The 18,192-nt window shown below is 39.6% G+C and overlaps 1 long non-coding RNA gene across 2 annotated transcripts; it reads right to left on the bottom strand.

Moving 5' to 3' along the window:
- Positions 1 to 37: 37 nt before the first annotated feature.
- LOC107311600 lies at positions 38 to 15,211 on the bottom strand. 2 transcript variants are annotated; one of them, XR_001554159.2, is made up of 3 exons: positions 15,138 to 15,211; positions 14,972 to 15,026; positions 38 to 635 (listed from the first exon to the last, which is right to left on the bottom strand). It is a non-coding gene; the product is annotated as an uncharacterized LOC107311600 (long non-coding RNA). The 2 variants fall into 2 exon arrangements; XR_001554160.2 differs by lacking the exon at positions 38 to 635 and adding an exon at positions 13,646 to 14,177.
- Positions 15,212 to 18,192: the final 2,981 nt, after the last annotated feature.

Below are 18,192 nucleotides of genomic sequence, written 5' to 3' on the forward strand. Positions count from 1 at the left end.
AAGAGAAAAAAAGCAGCACACCACTGCTTCCATTCTACATTAAGCCTAATTGCAATTCATTCATCGTTATTCAAAAAAAACTTGAGACTCATTCAATTTCCAAAGAAACCAAGATTCCCCACTGACCCTCAGACATTTCAAACCTTTAAAGCACACAGGTGTGCAAGAGGATCCACAGCAGCAATGCTCATGTTCTTGTTTGATGGCCTGAGAAGATAGGAAGGAAATGCCTCAGGAGTTCATAGTGTTTGGGCAGAGTGCAAAGCTGGAGAAACTAGACAGATAACTAAAGCAGATGAAAATCAAATCTAGATTAGGCAGTGGGGAGTTGTAGCTGTGACAGTACTGGGGGATGTGACCACATCCTTCATTCTGAGCAGCCAGAGTAGTAACACTCCCTGCCATAGGACACAGCTGTACATTGTGCCCCCTGTTCACAAGGCCACATCCACTTCAGTTTAGCAGAAGTCTTGACTTCCTTGGACTGTATGTGTGTGTGTATCTATTAAGTTCTTAAGAATTTAGTTGGTAGAGAATGAGAAGGGTTTGCACCGCATCTCTGTGGCATAACTTCAGGCCAGCTACTGAAATCTGATGTGTGTTTCCAATCCTCAATCTTCTGTTGACATCACCATCTAGGAAAGAAAATCAGGGAGAACTGAAGTTTGGCTTACATAAAGTATTATTTTCCCTCCTTTCTTACATGCTATTATTGCTTTTAATTAAAAAAAAAAATAATAGATTTTGAGGAGATGGAGAGATGAGTCTCTGATGTGCAATGGTCTGAATCTGAAATCTGTCACAAAACAAATGTAGAATTAAGAAGGAAGCCAGAGGTTGTGAGATGGACCAAGATGAGTGCAAAACAAATTAAAGGGGCAAATAAAATGGATATAATCTGGCAAAAGGTAAAAGTTAAGATAAGCCATTCCTTCTAGATGACTCTAGAGAAGCAGCAGAGTAACAAAATGGAGAATGACCTAGTTTGTTTGCAGAAGTGCTCATAGAGACATGACACTGGCCCATGAACCTACTACTGACACCAACTGTGTACTCCACCATAGACTGCAGTGGAAGGAGGATGCCATCCTCACAACTGCACAAAGGAAACAAGACAAAACAAACCTCACAACAATAAAATATCAGGCAGTGAAGACTCTGAAATAAAGGGTTTGAAATGTTAATTGCCATTCTGGGGTATGGTTCTTTCTAACAGCCTGCTTTGACACTACAATTTCCAGTGAGGTAACAGAATGCTTTTAAATTGATTGTAGCAAGTTAGTACTTTCACACTTCATGGTCTCAAAGAGGTCAGATAAGACACTTCTGTCTTCAAACCGTGGGGGAGGGTACAACTTAACAGCAGCAACAGCTTCCTGTGTTTTTACATTGTTGACACACAGAATATATGTTTACCAGAATCTAAGCAAAAACATGGTAACATAGGCAGAAACACACCTCCTGCACACAGACCAAGCTGTCTGCTCCTTCACAGAAACAGACATCCTCACTGCATGCCAGCCCTGAGGAAACTGAGCCCAGAGCCTGGAAGTAAGTGACCGCCGTGGAAAACCAGAGCTCAGTTTTATAGACCTGACTCCCATTTATTAACATATTACTTAGAGGCTACTGAATACCTTTCTAGGAAAAGCTCATCAAGTGTTCTAGAAAGAGTATGAATTACTGTCATTGCTTTTATAGAATAAAACCTATTTTCTCTACCAGTGTGGGACAGGGCAGGTCTGTGCTATTAAATGTTTAGATGCCATTAGATTTACCACTGCAGTCACATTTCTCAGTGAGGACTGTATGGAAACAATTACGTATAGAACAGTCATATCTAGTCACAAGCAGATGGGTCTTTGTTGTGTTTTTTTTCTGACCGCTCAGGTAAAATTGTGAGCAGAAATTTGTTATGGCTTTTTGTACTGCTGGAAAGACAGAGAAACAAACATAGCACCTACCAACAAGTTCCTCCTCATACAGATGTGACCAAACAGCATTTTCCTTGCTGTTACACAATCATACGGAGACAGAAAGGGCCCAGAAGCAGGAGCTAATATTAGTACCGTATATTTTTATGACTTCTGCTATGTTTACAGAACACAGAAGCCATTCACTCCTTTCCATACTGAGGGGGAGGGAGCTGGGAAAAGGCTTGTGAACAGTGCTCTGCTGGTACACAGAAACCAGAGCCAGCAATCTCACAGTCATGGATCCCCAACCCCCAACCTCAACATTTCACTCAAGCCAGTGAAAAAGCAGGCAAGAGCTGCCAAATATGCACTAACATGTGACAGTGAATGAAATTTTACTCTACTAAAAAGGCAAGAAAACTTTTCTTAGCCTTCTGTTGAAGTTTTGTACATTGCTTTGGAGTCCACATAGTTCCATTGTGTCATATTTTAGACAACTCCTGATAAATACAAGATAAAGCAAAATATACAGTGGTATTTCTGTTGCAGCAAACAGTGTTTGAACTTGCCCTTTCTTTCCTGTACAGTAAATATTCCCATATTTTTCCCTTTTCTTGACCATAGAGGTTCCTCACCACTTAACTCACTATCAGCCATATTTGGTGCTAGATGAATATTAGAAATGGTGCTTTTTTTTCCAGGAAAAAAATCAAGCAAAGACCAGACCTTTCCCACCCCCATTTTCTCTCCACTTTTCAAGTTCTCCCCTAGTTCTAACAGCCATCATTCTATAGAAATTCTGTACCTTCCAGGAAATTGTCTCCTCAGAATCTGCTTTATAGATATAAAGCAGAATTCTCAGGACAAGGAACACCAGGCTGATGAGTAAAGACCATGAATAATTCACACTGATAAAACTCTGCCAAAGAAACTGTTAGAGCCTTTGGATCATCTGCCAAGGCACCATTTCATACGCTGACTAAAGAAGTCTCAACAACCCACAGTTTTCCATCTGAATTTATCACTTTTAATATACACTAGGAAGTATCCACTGTTGTAAAAAAATAAAAAATTTTGCTTTCCTTAATAAGACAATTTCCAGCAATTCCACACTTCTGATAGATGTTTCAGACACTGTAAAGGCCATAATTCACTCCGAGTATCAGGACGTTCTTAAAACATGGGTATTCAAATGAACATCTTCCCTTTGCGTTGCTTCAGACAGTATCAGTACTGGAAGAAAGAACATTAGTGACAAAGAGAGAGGGTATTAAGTTTGGAAAAGTTCAAATAAGGGGAATTTTGAGATCTTTCCCCATACCTGAATATTCTCAGGAGCCACCTTTGTAACATAGTCTCTGCTCTGAACAGTTCATCCATTTTGTTGGAGGGGAGAGGAACTGTGATGCTCAAACTCTTGTAATATGCTCACAATTTGCTCAGAAAGTAATTGTCACCTCAGCTTTTACAGGTTAATATTGTGAACATTTCCACATACATTTCTGTCCAGCCATTGGCTGCCACCTTTACACCCCTTAATATGCACATATCCCAGAAAATCACACTGCTTCATCTCATTGGCTGTGGGGCACAAGGAGACTCAACCAAGTAGCAGCTGTTACTTGAAAAAAAAAAAAAAAAAAATTAACACCAGGGGGTGTCAGCAGGCAGGAGGATCTGGAGCATCCCACCAATTAGTCCTTGGCTGGTTAGTCAGACTGGCACCTGAGTAAGAGGCAAATTGCTTTTTCTTGCCTTTGATCAAGCCCTACTCCTCAGTGTCATCTAGGAGTCTTCCCTGTGCTAGAGATTGGAGCCACACACTCCTGTTAGAACTAGCTCACAGAGAAAGGCCAGAACACACTAGGGCTATGCTGCTAGCTCATAACGCTGTTTAACAGTTCACATGGCAGAGAATGCTCTGGGAAAGAGCCTAGGAGCAGTGGACTGAACATATAAACCACCACCAACCAAAGTTACTGACATTTGTGAAAGAACACCAAGCTGGATCTTCAGCACAGACCACAAGCCAGCAGTTTTTCCATCCTGGGATCTGAGTCCCATACTCTTTGTCTTTAGCAGATCTGGCCTACCAGATCTGTGGTTGTATCATTCTTGGAAAACACTGAGTAAAAATGGACAAAAGATTCCAAGCCCAAAAGAGCAGTCGGACTGACAAAAATCAGTTCACATTTTGTTGTTATTTAAACTCCAGTAAATCCAGCCTCAAGAACAAGAGAAGTCTGGATGAAATCCAATAGATTCTTTGGCCCGAACGAACACAGCTATACTAGAAGCTGAGACAGGGAGAAAAGGCTTTCAGCAATGTTTTTATCCTCTTTGTCCTCGGGCTGACCCAGTATGGATGTAGGTCTCGGACATGCCAGACTATTTAGAAGGCCTGTTTTTCCAAGATCACTGGAGCACTTTTATCATGACACTGTGCACAGTCTGGCTCTACTGGTTTTGAATAGGAGAACTTGCAAGAGAGAGGTTAAAGCTTTAATTTTGCTAAGAAAAATAAGCTGAACTCCTTTTTATACTGAAAAAATAATGTTCCCTTTCCTTGCAGCATTGCTGAGAAAGTTCACTGCTTAGCACAAGAAAAGCCCCCATATTTTTACCCGCATTTCAGAAAAACTCTGTGGTTTATGCTGTTGTGGAGCTACAAGAGCTACAAGGGCTTAACCAGGTAGAATAGAGCTACCCTAGACAGAACAATCTCCCAAGCATGGGAATTAAACAGAACACCAAGTTCGTGGATTGTTTCTTTTGTCTTGTTTCCAATGCCTCCCACAGCTCAGCTCCAGCCCCAACACCTGTTCCCTGAGGCTGATTAAAAAGGTCTATACAAACAGCAAATGGGTTGGTAATCCTTAAGGTTACTCAAGCAATGGAAGCCACAGTCCTGTAATACCAGCTTAGCTACAAATCCACCTTTGTTACAACCATACAAAACACACTTTGGAGGTAGATAATGAAAATGTGAGAACCTCCAGCAGCTGATATACAATATTGCTACTGCTGATAGGCTTCTTTGGAATAAGAGGAAAAACTTTGGATATCTCTAGTCCAGTCACCCTCTCAAACCAAGACTGCTGCAAATAGTAAATCAACCAGCCATGCCTTTGTCTAACAGAATCTTGAAGACCACCTGGATACAGACTACAGAGCATCTCCAAGTACCTTCTTCCATGCTGCATCACTGACTTGCAAAACACTTCTCTAGTATGCACTAAGTTTTCCCATAACACAAGTGTTTCACAGACACCCAAGCAAGAAAATATGGCAGCTGACCCTTATAATGCCACCTACCACTAAGAAAGAAAAAACCTTGAGTAGCCAAAACTTGCATTAGATTAATCCTTAGTTGTCTCTTTGCAAAATTAAACCAATTGAACTCCCCCTATACTTCCCTACAGAGCATGTGTTTTGGGCTCCTGATCACTGTGGTAGATCACTAGCACTGAGCAGAAGAAGCTATTAACTTCCTTCAGACTGCTAGCCACAGTCCTCCTGTGACAGTATTAATAACAGCACAAAATCAGTAATTCTTATAAGTGAATTTGCAAAGAGGCCACTGTCGTGGCTCACTTGCAACCTAGTATGCACTGTAACCTACAGGTCCTCCACAGGACTATCTCTCAGACATTTAATTCCCAGCCTGGACAGACACAAGGATGGGGTCATATCACCTTAGAAGCAGGACTTCGGTTATCTTCTTATTACATTTAATGAGGCTTCTGCTGGCCCAGTTCACAAGTTTTTCATGGCTTCTCAGGACCATTTAATTTGTCATTCAGTTTCCCTAGGTCAGTAACACTCACAAATATGCTGAGAACACACTGAATTTTCCAGGCCACCAAGAAATATTTTTTCCATATCAGCTCCAGTAATAATTCATGAGGTGCTTTGCTTATTTCAAGTCACCAGAGACTAAGTCTCCAAATCTCACTGCCCAAGATTCAGCATATCTGATACCCTAAGAAGGCTGTGGGAACTGGAATAAAAAAAATTAACTAATTTCCCCTCACCCACATAGCCCTGTCATTTCACCATACAAGGTGATCTTGTTTGTCAAGCATGATTTGACCATGGTAAATTGAAAACTGCTGACAGCTCTCAGTTACTTTCCTGTCTTCCACACATTTGGAAACAGACTGCAAGTGGTCCCTGTGCCAAGCCAGCAAGCCTACAGTTTCCTAAGAGTACCCCTGTAGCAATTGGACAGATCAATACAATGGGAAAGGCATTACAACAGAGGTGTGATGACAGAAGGACCAGCACAATAGAAAGGTGCTATAAAGGAAGGGAAGAAGATTGCTCACCCATATCAGAAGATTCCAGACTCACAGAGGAAAGCTTCACCAAGGAGGGATCTCCAGAAAAAGATCCTTCCCCAGTGGCAGTCAGCCCTTAAATGAGGTCTAAGAGGTGCAGCCAGGCTGCAACCCTTCCGGTCATGCAGATGAATTGCCTTCACCTATGCTCCCAGGGCTGACCAGGTCCTTTCCCCAGGTGCTCAATGAATGATTCAGGCCATGACTGAACAGTTCCTGTACAACTCTGCAAGCTGAAAAAGAATCACATTTACTCCCTTTTGCTACAAGCATTTCTATAACATCTCTATTATCAACTTTAACATCCCTCACTAATTTTATCTCCAGTTACTTCTCCAATTTCATCACTAAACACCTGAAGAATAGTTGACTCTTCATTCCATTTTTTTCCCCCCTCATTTCTCATGATCATAGTTCAGCTAAAAGTTCCTCAGTCAAGCAGGTTTTCTACCTAAATTTCTTCCTTTTTTTTTTCCTAATGGATCCCAACCTCCTAATGAAGTCCTCTCCAAAAACTCTGAACTCCCACTGGCACCTCCTGCTTCCTAACTACCTCCTTTGGTATTCTGCCTTCTAATTCTACAAAGTAGTAGCTGCTCAAAAGGTGTTATAAACTTCTATATAAACACACAGTCACTTTGAAAGTAATGCCTCCTATTTATTTCCACAGAAACTACAGCAGATACAAAGAGCACAATAACGCCATTTAATAAAGGAAATTCTCAGCTACAAAACACTTTTTTTCTGGAGCCACCACCATGAGCTGTGTATTTTTATCAGCCATAAACAAAACCTGGATACCATGCTCATAAAGATTCATATCAGTGTAGGTGATCCACTGTCACCACAGTTGCGACACACCACCCACCACTTCACTGTGCTCACATCCACTGTCTGGTCTTCATCACTCTTCAGAGAACATTAATAATGACAATGGGTGTCAATCTTTTGCACTTGGAGGAATTCAGTGGAAAATCTGAACTTCACTTTACTTCACACATACTTCCATGTCTGATGTCATTTTGTCAGACTGTCCCACTGCTGCCATCTGTAGCACAGCAACAAAATGTAGTGGAATATTAGCCTAGAAGTTCAACCCCCACTGCCTGCCTTACCACCAACATCCACCTCTGAGGTTGTAGGCCAACATAATAAAATGGGAGGCATTACTTTCAGAGTAGCATTTGCATATATGAAGGAGGTTTTTGTTAATTAGAGAAGGATAATTGCCTAATCACTTGGAAAGCAAGATGCAACTTGTACTCAACATCCAAATAAAACTTTTAAAAATTACTGTTATGTATAAGCTTTCCAATTATATTTTAATTATCAAAATAAAGGCTTATAGAAAACAATGCTGGAATTGCAAAGAGTAAGTTACTCCTGACATTACCAGAATAGACTTGCTTGTTTCATTAAAAACAACAACAACAAAAATTAATTGGTAGCAAACTCACATAACCACAGAAGTAACTTTAATTGGTCTCTTGATCAATTTGACTTGGAAAGCATCACAAACCTTTTCAGTCAGTAACTCACAAGTATCACCCTGCGTTTCCAGCATGGAACACTACACAGCAGCCCTACTCTCTCCTTCCTGTCCAAGACATGCTAGTGTTAATCAGGACACTTCCTGGTGGCCAGAGCACAGCCAGACCACCAGCTACACTGCAAACTGAGTCTATTTGATTATATTTCTTCAGTTTCTGCAATATCATATGTAGGTCATAACAGCACAAATAAGTCCTGCCATACAAGCAAATAGTTTTGGAAATGGCATCCACTTGCCTTCAGAACTTCACACTTGTCTATAATCTTGAAGCTTCCTAGAATAGTGGAACTCTTTCCTCCTTTCTGTTACAGGAAGGGGTTAGAGGGCCAAAATGTAAAAAGTCATAAACTTTAATCCCAATAATGAAAAGGAAACCTTTCAGCTTCCTCAGCATTTTCTCAGTGCACAGACATCATGTGTTCTTCATGGTCACAGTTATTAGCCAGTTGCCTTTGAAAATCACTAGGACTGGCATATTTTCCTCACTTCCTGCAGGACTGACAGAGGAAAAAACAAAAAACACAACACTCCCTAGTAGTACAAGAGCAAACTTTAACATTTCTTGTCTTAAAATAAGCATTTCTTTTTGTATGCATCTCATTCTTTCACCATTTAAGGCCAAACCATAAAATGAATCTCTGCAGAATCTTTCAGTCAGGTTGTCATCACCAAAATATTCACCCCCCAGACAGGTAGAAACACTTCTGGATACTGGCTCTCCTTTCCTGTAGCAGCACAGGTACCAAGGTACACTTTGAACAAGCACCTGACTTTACATGACTGCTTTGTGCAGACAGATAAGTAAATTAGCCTGAGTCAAGCTATTAAGTATACAAACCTAGTGTGCATGATGGATGATATCAGGAATGTCAGTGCCCTGAATGTTCCCTGCATAGCTACAAGGAACATGAGCTAGCAGCCCTCAGGAATACTCTACTCCCATCTCAAAAGAGGACAGGAAAATTGGGACACATTGGGAATGTACTGACAATGACCCTTGCTGTGATCCACTGGCAAAAGATCAGACAACAAGCAGATCATGGAAGAAGAGAATTTCTGTTTTCAGTCCAACAGAGTCTGGGTTTTTTTTGATGCCCAAAGTGGGAGTTTTGATGTTTTGCAAAAACAGTTTCAGCATCATAAGGCACATTCTCTGGCTAGTAAGTTCAAAGGAGTGTGACCACCAGGATCAGAAGCTTTATTCAGTGTCTGCTGATAAGCACATGCTCTAGGGCACCTGTCCTGTAAATAGGGTCCTTTCCCTCTCAGTACATTGTAGCTGTGGGACCACCACACATACATGGAAAAAGAGAATAATGAGAGTCCATAACCACAACGTTAAAGTACTTCTCATAGAAACTCATAGAGTTATGTTCCTCCCAAAGGTCTTGTCAGGTTAGCGTTAGTGAGCTTACACATTCTTTAAATGGGCTAGTTACTAATTAAAACAGTATTACAGTAATATTTCCTTATCTTCCCTTTCTCTTCTTTCATTACATCAGGCTATTTTTTAGTATAATCTTTAAAGATTTCACGTTTACATTTCAGGAAGTGCAGGGTCCACATTCTTTTTTAGCTAGCTGGGGCTAAGAGCCTAAATGCCTCTTGTTTTGCTTAACCTTCATTACTGGTAGAAGAAAATCCTTTCAATTTAGTGAAGAACCATTGTCCACAAAGCAGACAACTAGCTCTCAGAATTCTTGATTGCCTTCCAGCTTCTGCCACGTGCTTCTTGGATGCCTTCCACGACTTTTATATTTAAAGAAAAAAAAAATAAAATTCACTGTGCCTCAGTTCTCCATGTATGAAATAGAAATATTATCTGGTCCCTATGGCTGGTGAGTATCATTGAGACTAAGCTAAAGAAAACATTCACAATTGGTTTTTGTGGTTTAACAACCTATAAACAAGTAATGTTTACCTTTTCCATCGGAGAACGAAAAATGGAAATGCACTTCTTCCACAGCACACTTTTATGCATTGAAATAACTGCATTTACAAACGGAAAGGAGCGAGACATGTTATTTATCACAGTGTATGAAGTCCCAGAAGAGATGGCTTAATCACAGCGATTCTTAGCAACGTGAGCCATCTATACAAATACAAATGAAGTCCCTCAGTAATCACTTCGCTTTCTTGTCTGAATAAGGGCTTGGGGAATCTGCTTCCCCGGGGAACTCTGAAGAAAGGGAGCATTAAGGGTAGCTAAGAGAAAAAGATCATCTCCCTGTGACACAAACAAAAGTCACTGAGAAAATGCAGTGATGAAAACAACAGACAAGTCTCTTAACTAATCTGGCAAGAAGATAAATAGCAAGACGCTTTCTGAGGAATCTGAGCCTCCTCAGAGCCACCAAACAAAAAAGCTGGGTGCTACAGAAGTGTTTTATGGAGATTTTTTTTATACTCCCTTGCGCTGAGGCAGCAAAGAGGTTCATGTCAAGAGCAATCTTCAGTAAACACTTGCTTTTTTCTTAAGCATGGACTCTCAGTGATCAATAATCTCCTTCATATAGGACACTCATTCTGTCCCTTTGGTCAATACTCAGAGAGCAGCCTTAAGTTTCAAGATTGAGTTCATGAGAAGATATAATCGTAAGGAAAATAAAACATCATGTTTCCCCGAAAAAAGCACAATATGCAGCTTCCTGCAATCGGCTGCACTGTGAATGGAATATAATAGGTTGGCTCTTCCCGGCATCCACAGGGCTGCTAAAAAAAAAAAAAACAACAAACTAAAGATGAAGTACGCAAAAGCACAGAAATAGGCATTGTATTACTTCTGTCATATTATTATGAGAGAGAAATGGGGCGCAGAAAAATAGGATTTATCATGAAAAATTAAGAGTGCGGAATGCAAGGCATGCACGCAGGGCTGCATTTGTCTGTTCTGCTAGTGCTGGCAGCTCAACCAGCAGCCTGTCTTTCCGACGTCCAGCACTGCCCTCCAGCGCCCGCGGCCAGCTACGCACAGGAGGCAGCAAGGGGGCAAAAGGATAAGTGGAGCTTTAAGCTCTCAGAGCCTAAGGGAGAGCAATAGAAGGTCCCCAAGAGATGACTGCGTGCTTTACATCCTCACCTCACTCAGCTGAATGCCAGATCGATTCTCTCTTCAGTGCTGCTAAAGCTTTATCAACTCTTGCATTTCTATCTTTCCATATAATAGGGAATTACATTCTATACACAGGATGACAGCTGTAGCCACGCAGCTCAGCTAAGGTCTTATGTTCTTAAGTCAGGCTTTCCCCCATAAATCACCTGGAAAGGTACTGAAGTGGTTCTGCAGCACTTCCCAACAAACCACTGTGAGTGCTCCGCAGTCAGTACCCTGCGCTTTTGGAGCCCACAGCGCTCTCCAGGACAAAAAAAAAAAATAAAAATATTGCTTTTCATAACACTGCTGGAAACTCAACAACTTAGTGAATGAAGTTTCACTTCTAGATTAACATTTCTACTTACAACTTAATCTATACCAACTCTGTCAAAATCTGACAAGACTACCACTTTAGTGAGACCACAGTACTGCCATATGCCCTCCTCCCTCTGGGCAGCCCTGTCCTACAATGGATGCAGTCCTGGAGTGATAAGTGGCTGCTACTAGTTTCCAAAGTCAAAAACCTAAAACCAGGACTCGATTCTTCATTTTAAATATTGCCACGTCACCTTCTCACAAGGCAGAAGGTGTGAGACCTGAAGTGTCCTGGCTGACCTCCAGTGCTTTGACCCTGGACTGACTCCCCACACTACTTCTGCAGCAGTCTGCCAATTTTTTTCCCCAAGTCCTTAAGAAAAGGATGACTCTATTTCTTAAAGCTATGTCAGCAAACATCCCTTTATTCTTTCTACACCATTGCTCCTCTACTTTGTCACAAAAAGTAAGTGAATCCCACAAGTTAAATCTCCTCAGAAGTTTAGCATCATTGAAAACAGACATCCCAGATAAACAAAACAGCTGGAAGGGACTAAAATCATACAAGAGGTACTCAGAGCCTAATGTAGAAAAAACAGTTTCAGAAAGAGGATCCTGTCTTTAAATGAAGAACAAATACTACTTACCTTTTTTTTTTAAATCAGAGCAAAGAACCCAAGTTCAGGAATACCTCAAGCTTATTTATTAATTAGGAAATTAACTAACAAAGTTAACAACCTTGACTTCATAAGGTGATTTGTACATTTCTATATCATAGACTGTATTAAAACAAAGATGTGACTCTCGTGCTACTTGTGTTCTCTGTTATAAAGAAAAAGGGGATGGAAAGCTGCAGTTTACTCACATAAGTGTGTATCAGTATCTAGATCAGAACATTTGATGTTTGGAGTTCACACAGACAAGTATCAAAATGCCCTGATATATATGTATATATGTTTGTGTTGTCCAAATACAGCAAAGCTTAACAGTCATGCTAGGAATGCTACTCAGCAATTCAGGCAAGAAGCATGTAGAGACTGGCTTTGCCACTTTCTTTTACTTTAAGAGAAAAAAAACAAGTATTTCCTAACATTTTCGCAGTTACTCCAGCCCTCTCAGTATTGTAACAAAAAGGAAGAACCATTTTAAACTTTGAATGGTACCTTTTTGTTAAGGTTACAAACTTACCTAAAAAAGGATTTGAGGCTTTGTTATTATAGGTCCACAGTGGAGTCACCCTGGAGACAGCAATGGTCTGTCACAGCTCTGTAAAACAACACCCTAATCCCCTGGACTTTAATTTTGGAAATTGCCCTGACATTTATAACACAGCACTTTGCCTCCACATATCCATTTTCTGCTTCAGCCAGCATTAAATACTTTCTGACTCTGTCACCCTAGCAGTTGTTTTATTTTGGTTTTGACTCCGTCTTTGGGAAACGTGACATTTAGAACAGAACAAGAAAGAGAAGAACCAAGTGCAGAACAATGAGAGCCTTTCCCTTGATGTGAAGGCAGCTCAGCTGGCATAGCAGTAGATGGGCGCACAGATGGGAGCTCAAGGGAGGCTTCCGGCTATTGCTGAATCATTTCTTCCTTTGTTATCGCTACAGGGCTTCCTGTCAGCCACTCAATAGGGCATTCAGGACGACTCTGAAGGGCCAGATCCTATTCACTGAGGAGCCCCGATTAGCCACGTGATGTCAGGGGACCTTCCAGATCTAACACAGCAACACTGTACCAGAATAAAGGTTATCCACGCCCAGAGCTAGAGGAACGAAAGCAAACAGGAGCACACCCACGTACCTCTTCTTTTACAGACCCAAAACCCAAGGCTTTACAGCATAGCTATCGGGATTTATTCTTCCCCGCCCTTTTCCTCTAGCAGATAAGGGAAAAGCATTCAATGGGATTTTTCTTCTTAGTTTAAGGGAACAGAAGATAAAAAGCATAGGACCTTCAAAGAAATGAATACGCAGTTTTTACCGAGCGTACAATGTATCAAACCCACCCACACCCTCCCCGCATCCTCAGGGCAGCACAGCACAGCCCCCCCAACCCCCCCCTCAGGAACCCACAGGAGAACAGCACGCACTTCTCACAAGGCCTCCAACTCCTATTATTCCTACCAGGGTTGCTAGTGACAGCTTATTCATTTTTTCCTTTTACATCAAAAAGCCCAAAATCAGAGCTTCTGTTATTAGAAAAAAAAAAGTAAAAGCAGCAGGATCACTTCCCATCTCTACAGTGGCATTCTCCTGCAAAAGATGTCACACTCTGGAGGTCAGTAGTCCCAGACAAATACTGGAAAGTAATAAAGCTTGTTTTTTATTACTAATAAGTAAAGGGGAAGGAAAACACATAGAGGATCCATTCTTCAGGGAGCTCTTGTCTTTATTGTCAAGGACATGATAACGTGACAGGTTAAGGCTCCAAAAGGTTTTTACTGTTCATCTAGTGCTTGCAAGATCAGCTATTATTTTATTTAGGAGGCTGCATAGATGCTGCCCAGAATCATCCAATTGCTTTGTTGCACTGGGCTCAGATGCCTGCTCAACCCATGCACTACCCAATGATAAACCCTACCAGGTTGTAGTAATTCTCCAAAGCTTATTACACTACTTTAGAACACCAGATAATGGCAAACAGAGCACACACTACGTTAAACTCCCTCTACCTGTTCCAAACCATATGTCTTATTATGCAACCAGGGACAGAAGGCTCCATTCTCAGTAACAACAAATCTACATCTAGGAAAAGTTTTGATGATTTTTGTGATGAAGACTATGTAACTAGGAACTGAGTAATAAAATACAAAGAAAATAATAACTTCATAGAAAATTTACACATATAAATTCTGCTACATAACACAAGAAACACTACTTCTGAAAATGTATCTGAAATCCCTTCTCTGCAGGGATTTGGACTGTTTTTCTTAAGCTTCCTCTGTATTCAAGGTTCTAAAAATAAATAAATAAATAAATAATGCACTATTTATTATACCCATTACATAAAATATTTTTATTAGAATTTCGAAGAAAGTGGGAAAAAAAGTCTCCAAAATTCCCAGCAAACTCAACATCTCAAGACATAAAGATAATAATTTAAGACTAGATAAATTCTGCTATAAAATTACAGTTAGCCAGCACAAATCATATGTCATATGACAAGTCAGATGAAAGATATCACTGCCTTTGAAGATAAGTCAACACTTTAACTTGAATTGCTGTATCTTACACCAGAGAGATAATTTCTTTAGGTTAATTTGTACTGCTTAATCACATGGAGTCACCATAAACTTCAAGGTTTAAAGTTTCATTACCCACCACTTAAGACAACCCTATCTTTGCTTTTAGAAACACAAGCATAACAAGGATACTGTATACATAGACAGCTTCAACAAAAGCCTAATAATAATCACAAACTCTACAGAAACACATTATGCCATAGAGAAACTACAGACATCAGCACTGAAATATATTTCCTCTTTGTCGTTTAAACTACTTAAGGAATAGTTTAAAGGAGTTCAAGTGCACAATAGATAAGATAGAATAGGTAAGTTTTTGTATCTGAAGCAGGTCTTTCCTTAGTCACACCTAGCATTTGTTAAAGCTTCTAGTACAGCTCTATTTACATAAGTACCTAAAGAGTATTCACTCTGTTCAACAGCAGAGCACAAAAAGCTACCAACAACACATTAGCTAGAAACATTACTTTATTCACCTGTACAAAATCCACCAAGCAATACGCTTACCTGTTCCATCACAATATAACTTCTTCCATCTTCTATCACATCTGCATCTCTAAGACTAAAGAACACAGAAACAAACACATCTGAATTAGCAAAGGACCACAGTCCAGAACCAATTACCCATAAAACCTCTGAATTCCATAAGCTCCTTAGAGGCCCCTAACAGTACCTGTTTTTCTTTTTTATAATAGCCTTTCATTTGTAATAATTTGCCACCTGCTCTCAATGAGGAATACCAATGAGGCACAGCTGAATTGGTTTATCTCACCTGCCCACCTGCCCCTTTTCTTCTCATCATGTAGGCTAAGATGCCTATATAAGGTGGTAGGCCTCACTGTGTGCTTTTTGGTTTTTTCTTGTTGTTTAAAAGAGAAAAGGATTCTCTAAGGATGCAACAAGGTAGCTGATTTACTTTTCTGCGTTCTAGATGTTAGTCAACCAGTGCAGTCATAGATGCATAGAATATATGACATATGTATTGAATGTAATTAAGAAAGCTTATTTCCTTTGTTGTGACATTCATTTATGGTCATGTTGCTACTTTAAAATGCTTTTATTTTGAAAGTTCTGGAAGTGTGGTACCTTTAGTGTAACTTTTATATGTGTTGAAAGTTTTATCTTGCATTCTGTTTGCTTATTGTATGTTAAAGAACAGGTTATGCTATGTTGCTTATTCTTAGTAGTAGTAGCTGCTATAGCAAGGACAGCTAAAGTTTATGTAAAAGCAGTATATGTAGCATATGGCCTGCTTTACTGAGATAAGCAAGTACTTACTATATGCAATATTACAGACATTTTTAGATAGTAGTATTGATTTTGTTGCTTGCCTTTATTTATGACTTAACATAAGTCTGATACTACTACTACTACTACTATCACTGATACTATTGAAGTGAGTTGAGCATCTCAGGTGCTTTTGTTGATGTTGCTAGTAATCTATGTGACTGAGTAAGTTTCTTCTGTGTTTCGTACCCAGATAATGACCTAGGTTATCACCACTTCAAAGACATAGTAGGACACAAGGTCTTCTTTATCACTGATAGATCCTACTTTGTAGACTGGAAAACATAAGGGTTTTTCTTCTTATAGGAACTGAGGTAAGTGTCATTTCCCTGTTTGCTTTGTATGGAGGTGGTTCCATCCTTTTCCCTATTCTGCTTTCAGGTATGGACGTTATTGTACCACTGAGATACATCGAAAGGGCAGAGATGTGAGGCTACGCTTTAAGGGGTAGGGAAGGCCTATATCACAGGCATAGCATGTTCTTAATCTCTCAGACAATAATCTGTTTAAATACATATATGTTTACTAATTGTTTATCTCAATTTTAATTGAACTTAAGCTTGTTGCTCAGGATGAAGAACTTGTGTTTGTGATCATATTAAGTCAACCCTCTTTTTTCTTTCCCATTTAAATGAACCTCCATGAAAAATTGATTTTGTATTTTTCTTCTCCGCAGTATCAAATTGAAAATACTTTTAAGTATAATTATTGTTTCTGCTAGTCAGGAAACCTAATGTGTTACACTGTGGTTTTTAGGAGAAGGACTTGTTTAGCAGATGATATCTAAAGTGAGTGTACTTTTTCAAGATTATGTAACTTAAATGTTAAATAATGATAAAACAAATGTATGGTATTGTAAGTCCCACTTATAGTGTGGCAAAGATTATGTAGAAACAGCTTCTGGAGGGAAAAACTGCAGAATTATTGAAGTGAGTACTATGGTTCCTATGGTAGTCTGATTTGTTTTCAGGTGCAGTATTGATCTGCTTTCTGGAGTTGTCTTTCTAGTGTAACATTCTTTCCATTTTTTCTCCAGTTCTCCTCCAAAACTCTCTGCAATTTCACATCCAGTACAAGTCTTACAGGAAGAAAAATACACAGCAAGTCTGAGCAGTTCTAAAACCCCAGTTCTAACTTTTTCAAAGGAAAACTTCATGTGAAGGATTGAACTGGCAAAATTTTAAATACTACAGCTAATTCCTGACAAAGAAACTGTATACAATAGCAATTACTGTTCCTTGATAATTAGGAGAACAGACATTGCAGCAACAGAAGCATGAAATCTAGCTTTGCTCTGACTGATTCCTTGTGTTCTGAGCTCAGCTGACTTTTCAAACAAATACAAAGAAAAGTCCTGAGGGATTGTCAACATCACTTGTAGTTGTGTTAGGTCTGATTCTGTAATTGAATGGACTGTTGTTTCTTCATGGAGGCTTGCTTATGTCAGCGCACTCTGGTACACAGTTTGATGTTAAGTTAAGGAAGAATTAAAGTATGGTTTATTAAGAACAAATTCTGTATTGAATGTTTTGTTTTTGTTTTTTTTCTAGATAGCATCCTGGGACAAGACAAGCATGTTTAGAGACATTTAACATCTCCTCTCTATCATAAACTTATTCAGCTAATAATTCAGAAATAGAATTAGTTATCCCTCACAGGTGCTACAGCATGCTTACTGAGTCTGACTGGTATATATCACATTCTGACCAGCTGCTAAACATGCAATTGTAAATCAAATTATTTTGGAAGTCTTTTGATAGTAGCATAGGGTTGTTTAACTTTTATGGTTGCCTCCCATAACATTTTTCAGCAATTCTCATGTTGCTGTTCTTGCTATTATTGCCTGTTTTCTGGCATCAGCTAAACCTTGCTGGGTTTCTAGTATAGACAAGACTTAGAATTTTATTTCCCTCTAGCTACACTCAGGTTTGTCACCTTTCCATGAGATAGTATCAGCAAAAATGACTCAAACTTGGGTTCCTTTTGTTAGAATCAATGTTTTAATTACAGCATTACTAGAACTTATTACATGAATACAAGTGCTATAGTTGGTAGACCTTATGCCTGTGCTTATCATTTACTTCATCAGTGTATAGCCTCATCATTCTTACATCATATTATAGGTTCAGTTATAACGTGAAGAATTCAGAGGGCATTTAAAAAGATTTAAGAAATAAAGAAGTCTTAAAATTCATTAGTTCTAATGACTGTGAACTTTGTGGGGGCCTAAAAGTGAAAACTAGAGTGCAGTCTTTGTATATGAATGGAGAAAAGAAGGCTGTGGGGTGACCTCATTGCAGCCTTTCAGTACCTGAAGGGAACCTATATCCAGGAGGGGGGTAAACTCTTTAAAAGTGCCAATAATAGCAGGACAAGGGGAAATGGTTTTAAGTTGAATGAGGGTAGACTTAGGTTGGATGTTAAGGGGAAGTTCTTCACTA

This window comes from Coturnix japonica, chromosome 3, assembly GCF_001577835.2.
Source record: "Coturnix japonica isolate 7356 chromosome 3, Coturnix japonica 2.1, whole genome shotgun sequence".
NCBI classification, from domain to species: domain Eukaryota; kingdom Metazoa; phylum Chordata; class Aves; order Galliformes; family Phasianidae; genus Coturnix; species Coturnix japonica.